Here is an 8,740-nt window from a genome sequence, read left to right as displayed (position 1 = left end):
TTTTGTTTCCTTGATTATTAATAATTTAAAGATTGTTTAAAAATTGGTTAATATTATTCTAACGTTGGCTTGCCTAGCAAGTGAAATGTTATGCGCCATCACGGTCCGAAGGTGAGAATTTAGGGTTGTGACAGTTTGAGACGAAGGGTAGAGATAGGAATTGCTTGAGAGCCTTCGCCAATGTTGCATTAATTTATAATATCATATTAATGTACAGCACATCAAGCATACTAAAGTTAAGGTAAAACATAAGCTAATTAAACTGGTGCAGAAGTATACTGTACCAATTTGGAATATTATGATATAATAACAAGGAAACATGAACCAATCATTTAACTTTATTTCGTACTACAATCCAATTGATCAAAGTGAGCGAGATTTTATTCCCTGTTTTTATTGATATAGATTCATAATTTAAGCACAAAACAAACACATAACACACACTACACACATGCGCGCGCACATACACACTTTCACTCTCGCCAAGCAAATGGTTACTCAGTTTTGTTGGTAGTTGATGGAAATAATTTCTTGTAGGTGTCTGCTAAAGCCACATTTGTGGTAGTAAAACCACCATCAAGAACGAGATTCATACCACTCACGTATTTGGAATCATCACTTGCCAAATACAATACTGCCTTTGCAACATCCTCTACACCTAGTAATGCTCCTTTCAGATTTCCTGCTTCTGCAAACCATTTGTCCGCCGTCTGTTTGTCTATTCCATATCCGCTTAATACAAGCGGGGTGCTAATGTAATAAGGAGAAACACAGTTAACTCTTATTCCATACTCCCCTAATTCGACTCCAACGTTCTTGGAAAGCCCCACAAGTGCATTTTTCGAGGCCGAAGAGGTGTGCATGATAGCAAGGAACGTAGACCTCTGTCGAAGCACTTGCCGTGAAAAGAATGACACCTTTCTTGGCCGGAATCATCACTCTAGCAGCGTGTTTCGCGCAAAAGAAGGCGCCAACAATGTTTACATCAAACACGGTCTTAATTATGTCGTAATCGACCTCTAAGATGCTGGATATTGGCTTGCCCAGTACACCAGCGTTACTGAACATTATGTCGAGCTTACCAAAATTGGCAACTGTGGCATCCACCGCATTTTGGACGTCCGATTCAATCGCGACATCACAATGGACAAAGGCTGCATTTTCTGTGCCAATCTCTTGAACAACGCTAGTTGCGAGTCTGTCTTGAATGTCTGCAATTATAACCTTTGCACCATGTTGTACAAAAAGCCTAGCTGTTGCTGCTCCTATGCCGCTAGCACCACCAGTTACAAATGCTACCTTACCTTCTAACCTGTAAAAAGAAGTTAAAATAAAGATTAGTATGATCCTTATCTAAGTGCACAGGAAAAGAATTATCAAGATATAAGGAAAATAAAGAAAGGAAATAACTTTTTGGCTACTGGGGATTGAAGAAATGAGCTGGCCATTTTCTCAAACTAGAGTGCTCTCTGTTGTTCACATACGATACGAGAGAGCTCTATTTATAAGAAAATGAATTTGGCCAAAGTGGGAAATCAAATACGAGTTTGACACGATACTGAATTTAAGAACATAAATTTTTTTTAAATCTTGCGGTCTTAAACTAAAGGTGTGTAATATATCAAAATCTTCTACTCTTTTGTAATCTTAAATATCTCATGTCATATCCACAAGGAGTTGTCATATCCATAGGAGTGTCATTAAAAGTAAAACGAAAGTGTTAAAATTAAGAATTTACTAAATATATAAAGAATTATCCTTTTTTAAAAAAGAATAATCAATTAGTTTTACTGCCCATTACAAAAAAGAATTTACTAATCTTATTTTTAGTTTTATGAACCTATCTTTTTTTTTTTAGGGAAAAGGGCCAAATATACTCCTCTACTTTCATATATTGTCTATATTTAACCTTCGTTATACTATCGGGCCAAATTTAACCCTACCGTTATACTATCGGGCCAAATTTATCCATACAATTAGTAAACTTTTAAAAATACCCCTTGATCTGTTAAGCAATCCAAAATCTCCCAAATTTATTTTATTTAAATCACTTGTTGTTCTTCTTGGTCCACTATTTTTGAAATAATTGGCATTTAAATTAGAGAAAAAAATATATTAAATAATACAACCGAATAAACAAAGTATAGTAAATTAAAAAATCTAAATTAGGTAGCTTTTCTAAATTTTAAAAGTATTTACAACATCCCAATTTTAATGAATTCATTGCACCAAATGTATGGAGACTTTGCAAGTATTAGTGATTGAAGTTGAAGTTCCTCAGAGACTTTACATTGTCTAATTTAACTTTACTTTAATTAGATGCCTACACATTGTGCACTCTTAAGTTAGTCAATCGAACTCTATATTAACCAGGCAACGACAAAATATATTTGAATATATATATGTACATACATGATGATCAGCTCCATATACAACAACAACACCAACATACCGAGTCTTATCCCATATCGTGGGGTCTGGGGAGGGTAGTGTGTACATAGACCTTACCCCTACATTGCGAGGGCATGATCAGCTCCATATAATACACAATAAATAGACCCACTAAATTCTACAGTGTGTATATGATTGAAAAATAAATAAAATTCTTGTAACGACTCGGTCAGTCATTTCGGATATTGCAACCTCGTTTCTCCATTTACTGTTAAATTTGTTCTTTACAGTTATTATGTGACTTGCCGGGGTGATTGATTCGGGTCCGGTAAGGTTTTGGAATGAATTGGAACACTTAGTTTCAATGTTTAAAGCTTAAGTTAAAATAGTGATCGGATGTCGACTTATGTGTAAACGACCCCGGAATAGAGTTTTAATGATTCCAATAGCTCCGTATGGTAATTTTAGACTTAGGAGCATGACAAAAAATGTATTTGAAAGTCCGTAACTAAATTAGGCTTGAAATAACTAAAATAGAAATTAGGTTTGGAAGTTTGACCGGGGAGTTGACATTTTGATATCGGAGTCAGAATACAGTTTTAAATAGATCCGTTATGTCATTTATGACTTGTGTACAAAATTTTAGGTCAATCAGAATTAAATTGATAGGTTTCGGCATCAAATGTAGAAGTTGGAATTCGTTAGTTTCTTTAAGCTTGAATTGGGGTGTGATTTGTGATTTTAGTGTTGTTTGATATGATCTGAGGCTTCGACTAAGTTTGTATGATATTTTAGGACTTTTTGGAGTATTTGGTTGAGGTCCCGGGAGCCTCGGGTGAGTTTCAGATGGTTAACGGATCGAGATTTGGACTTAAATAACTGTTGGAATTTTTCTGATGCCTATATCTGGTTTCCTTCATCCGTTCGCGAAGAGGGAAATTTGGACTGACCCATTTTGTGCTGCGCGTTCGCGACTGGGGGTACGCATCCGCGACCGGGGGCACGCGTTACGATCGGGGGCACACGTTCACGACCGGGGGCAAAACGCCTCGACAGAAACTGACTAGAGAGATTGATGACTGAGTGAGGCCGAGGGCCTGATTGTGAGGATAATTATGGGATCGGGCTGCACGCTGCATCATGCCAGATTGGTTTATTATAGCACGTGAGTTGTCCGTGCAGCACGCGAGTTGTCCGTACGGATCCAGATATTGATACTATAGCACGTGAGTTGTCCATGCAGCACACGAGTTGTCCGTGCAGCACGTGAGTTGTCCGTGCAGATCCAAATATTGATACTATATGGGATCGGGCTGCACACCGCAGCAAGACAGATTGGGTTATTATAGCACATGAGTTTTCTATGCAGATTATAGCGCTTGGGCTGAAGGAGCCCCTCCGGATTCTTTACATATCCCCAGTGAGTACAGGTACCTACTGAGTGTGCTTGCCGAGTGCCGAGTGATTGAGAGGAATGAGTAACTGTGAGGAATGAGTGACTGTGAGGAAAGTGTGAATGTGAGGTTGGAGTGAATGGGATGACTGAGTGACTGTTACTCTGAGAGTATACATTGATTTCATTATTGCTGCATTTTAGCTATCATATATCACTGTTTTGGAAATTTCTAAAAGACATTATCTTCTGTTTTAGTCGAAGTTGATATATGAAATTATTGTGAAATTTTAAATATTGAACTTGAGAGCATGCCTACCCTTTTATGTTGAAAATTGTTGTATTTGGACTTAGCGGTGAAGCTCGTCACTACTTTTAGTTCTTATTTATTATTGTTACTTACTGAGTTGATTGTACTCATACTACACCCCTACACTTTGTGTGCATATCCAGGTGATCCCGGACACAGTGGGTGTTGATTCTTTCGCACAGTTAATTTTTCGGAGATTCAGAGGTAGCTGCCATGTTTCGAAGACATTGTCTCTCCTTCCCTATCTCCCTATTTACTATATTTGGTCTCAGACTATTATATACAGTGTTGTCCAGACTAGTGATGTATAGATGCTCATGTACTAAGTGACACCGGATATTTGGGAGTGTGTTTATATCCAGTATTTGTGAGATTTTCTCTTAAACTTAGTTTTTATGTTTTCAGTATTTAAAATTTTTTTGGGTTATTGATGTTGTCGGCTTTCCTAGTATTGAGATAGGCGTCATCATGACAGGCGTGATTTTTGGGTCGTGACAAATTGGTATCAGATCCTAGGTTACATAGGTCTCACGAGTCATGAGCAGGTTAAGTAGAGTCTTGCGGATCGGTATGGAGACGTTTGTACTTATCTTTGAGAGGCTACCAAACCCTTAAGAAATTTCATTTTCTTGTATTCCATCGTGCGATATTGATTCAGCTTGAAACATAACTCTTTGAATCCCTTCCACTCATTCGTGTGCACATGTGAGCGCTCGATATCGTCTGTGCATCGCCGGCTTGTGATTCCATGAATGAGGTTCGATATGAGTATTCTGTGTTTTGGTGATGGGCCAAGCTTAAGGACTTGAGGCCGGGATTAGACCACAGCTTAAGCTCGGTAGTTTAGATTATGAGAACTTGTGCGTTTGGACTTATGCATTCGATAGTATCCCTACAAGTGGAATTTGTGGCTCGATGAGCAGTTGAATGACTATATGATGAGTATGATGTGAATGCGGGATGTATTCAGATGGGTTGAATTAGACAAATAAAGTTTACTGGTGACTCAAGAGTTTGCTATTGGGTACTTGATTCATGTTTTGATGTGACGTACGGTCTTGAGTTGTGAGTGCATTGAAGGATCAGTCATGCTGTTTAATTGTAGAGCGATGTAGATTTTCATGTCGTGTTGATGAGTTCAAACTTAAAAATATTAAGCGATTCCGTAGTAATTGTGGCTACGAAAGGGTATAGCAAGATGCCAATTTGAGGCTAAGCAGGTGGGTTATCTCCTGCAGAGTAATCTACGTATGTGTGTTCCTTATAATGTTGAGTGGAAGGTTTATTTTCTCCTAGCGGGGTATAGGTGTTGAGATTTGAGTTTGGATTAGTTAAGAAAGTTGACTTGACCGTCACGGGGATAAAGGCGGACTTAGTAGATGATTTGAGGTATTTTATGGTTTGTGTTACCTGAGCTTGTAAAGAATTTTTATGGAATTGATTGAGGGATTATGACAATAGTAGAGTATGGTTATGGTGAGTTATCAGATGTTTTATTATATGACTTTGAGCTAAGTGGGGGAGTCTGCTATCTACAATTTGATTGCACGATTATGTGTGGTATTGGTTTTGGTCCGAGGCATACTTGTTGATTAGTTATGAGTTGTAGAGGTTGATATCGGGGATGACTCGAGTAAGAAAATTTCTTGAATGCGGGTTATATTGCACTTTATGAAAATATGAAAAATCATGAAAAGATTAAATTGTTATTTTAAAGTATATAGTGCGCACGAAGTATGAATTTGACTGGTGATGTTAAGGCAAGGTTACTTCTTTGGGGGCTATTGTGCTAATGGGGCTTGTGTCTTTCGGCCCGTTTAGGCGGTGCAATTTAGTTTTGAGCATAATGGGTGACTTTCGAAAGGGTTCTAATGGATTCAAAATGTATATGTGTCAATTGAAAATTTTGCAAAATTTGTTTATCGTCAGAATCGGTTATGTACACTGGATTGTGCCGGGATTTGCGGTAATTCTGTATGACTATGGATTCTACAATTCAATATAAGAAAGGAAAGAGAAATAATTTTTAAATTCACAAAAGATCCTTCAGAGTGGGTGTCTCGGTTGTGGTACTTTGTGGTGCTTAAGAAGAATACAATGGCTTATGGGCCTTAGAGCAGTGTAGTTATATGTTAGGATGTATTGTAGTGAGCTTTGGGTAAGGATCGTGGAGTTCTGACAAGGATAAGTGTCAACTTGAGGGTAATTCAGAAGAAACTCGGAGAAAATAGGACGACTAGGTAGTAGGCTGGACCAGTTTGGTAATTGTATGGTCAGATCTTTGGGTATCTTTGATGTGGTGAGACTTTACAGATGCTTTGGTGGCAATATTCTTGGATTTGGTGACCTGCGTGGTTTGATCAAGTTAGAGGAATTCAGTCTGATAGCTTGGTTGTGTGCAAATGGATTTCAAAGTGTCCTTGATGGTTTCTACCATGGTTTGAGCTAGATATGTCCTATGGGCGTGAGGAACATGTTGTGTATTGTGATTTCCTCCTGTGTGGGAGCAAGAGGACGGTTTCTAACTGACCGCGTATGTAATTTGCTGGTGACTCAGAGTTGATAATGAGATTCTCTTTCTTGTCACATGATGGCATGATAGATGTGATGTGTTGTGCGAGATTATGATTTACATGTACAAGGTGGCAGTTCATCCTTGAAGGGAAGGTCACGAATTCTGGGCAAAATGGTCAGTTTTATATATTTAGATGAATGTTATAACTACTCGGTTATCCCTGAGAATGGTGCGTATTTCAAAAGGCGCATTGTGTTTTGATTCACGGATGTTCATTAGTATTGCGGTACTCACTTGGTTAATAGACTTCTGATATTCAAATTATTGCTATGTGGCACGGAAGAATTATGAAAGTATTCCTTGTGGGATGATCGTGCATGAAAAATGTATTAGTCATTCGAGTGTTAGAGTTGGGATCAGTTACGGTGGTTCATATGTTCTATGAATTTGGAGACTGGGAGTTCTCCGAAGCATATTATTTTGGGGTTGCGGCCTGTTTAAGGTGAGTGTTTTATTTAAACTTAGTGGAGGCACTAGATGCGTTAATTATTTATGATAGCTACGCGCTATGAGTGCGCATATGTATGGGGTTTGAGCCCACGTGCGAGCACCGGGGCAATTAATTATTCGTGCACGGAAGAATGCCTAGGCTATGATATGCCTAGAGTTGACTGTTAAGTATAAAGTTATAGCGTTTCTCATATACGTACCTTTGTTGAGAACTACCTGGGCTATACCCGAGGTTACAAAGAGGCTAATTCCCTGAATAAACTTGGTAGTTACTATTTCTGCGTTAACTTACCGAATTAAGTTGTGGTAGTTACTATTTCTGCGTTAACTTACCGAATTAAGTTGTGATAGCATATTTTGCACATGCCTACTCTATGGCGTGTTATTTATACCAGTCCAGGAGCATACAAGAATTATTTCAATTACCATATACATGTGCACTTGTTAGATTGCTCCTGTATGATATGCTTGGACTGGAGGCTTGTGACCATGCCGTGCGAGTGATGTTAATGTGAGTTCTAGGAGAACTGGTTACCGTTATTATATTCATGTGTCTTGGTTCTACTATGTATTATGAGCTTATAGCATTGCAGTTTGTGGTGGTGCTTGTTGAACTTGTAATACGATTCTCTACTTTGAGACATCTTCCATTTTGGGTACAAGGTTGCGCAGTTGTGGCTTGAGTTGTATTAGTGAGGCATGTCAGTGAGATAGTTGTGTTTAATAATATATGGTCATTGGACCTAGAATGGGTACTATCAATTTTATTACGTTATATTGGGAGGATAATATTGAAAGTCATCTTAGAAGGTGATTATGATTCTGGTTAGGACAAGAAAGCTCCATGACGTGTTGATCTGATAAGAGGTCATGAGATTCCGCGTGTTTCTTTCATTATCAGCAGTGTACAAAGGTTTTAGGACGAGGTTTTGTTTGATATGGGGTTTAATACCAGTACCTGGTTGGTTTTGAGTAGTTACTGTGATCGAGAATGGTGCTGCGAGTATGCGAGTTGTGTAGTATGCTATGCGATTATATCTGGAGCTATGGCTATGGCTTGATACAGTTTGTTCAGACTTATACAATATATAGATGTGAGATTCGGGTCTTGAAAAGAAATTCTGGATGTTGGAAATTGAATCAAGGTTTATGAGCTACGGTTGAAGTAATGATCTTCAATTACGTGGTATTGTCAGGCCTATATGGAATAGGGTGGCATGAGATCACCCCCGGGAATGTGCGTGGTAAGATGGAACAATGATGTGATGGCTTGGAAATAACTCTTGGTACGTTCGAGGACGAACATATGTTTAAGTGGGGGAGAATGTAACGACCAGGCCGTTCGTTATGGGTATTACAACACTGTTTTCTCATTTACTGTTAAATTTGTTCTTTAAAGCTGTTACGTGACTTGTCCGGGTGATTGGTTCGGATCCGGTGAGGTTTTGGAATGAATTGGAACACTTAGTTCCAAGGTTTAAAACTTAAGTTAAAATAGTGACCGAATATCGACTTATGTGTACACAGTCCCTAGAATAGTGTTTTGATGATTCCAATAGCGTCGTATGGTGATTTTGGACTTAGCAGCGTGTCCGAAAATATATTTGGAAGTCCGTAGCTA

The 8,740-nt window shown here is 38.5% G+C and overlaps 1 pseudogene; it reads right to left on the bottom strand.

Moving 5' to 3' along the window:
* Window positions 1–392: 392 nt before the first annotated feature.
* Window positions 393–1,492, bottom strand: LOC104103113 (short chain aldehyde dehydrogenase 1-like; annotated as a pseudogene).
* Between the last annotated feature and the right edge of the window lie 7,248 nt (window positions 1,493–8,740).

Source organism: Nicotiana tomentosiformis, chromosome 12 (assembly GCF_000390325.3).
Source record: "Nicotiana tomentosiformis chromosome 12, ASM39032v3, whole genome shotgun sequence".
NCBI lineage: Eukaryota > Viridiplantae > Streptophyta > Magnoliopsida > Solanales > Solanaceae > Nicotiana > Nicotiana tomentosiformis.
The sequence above is the reverse complement of the archived record's forward strand: the minus strand, read 5'-3'. Positions and strand labels throughout refer to the sequence as shown.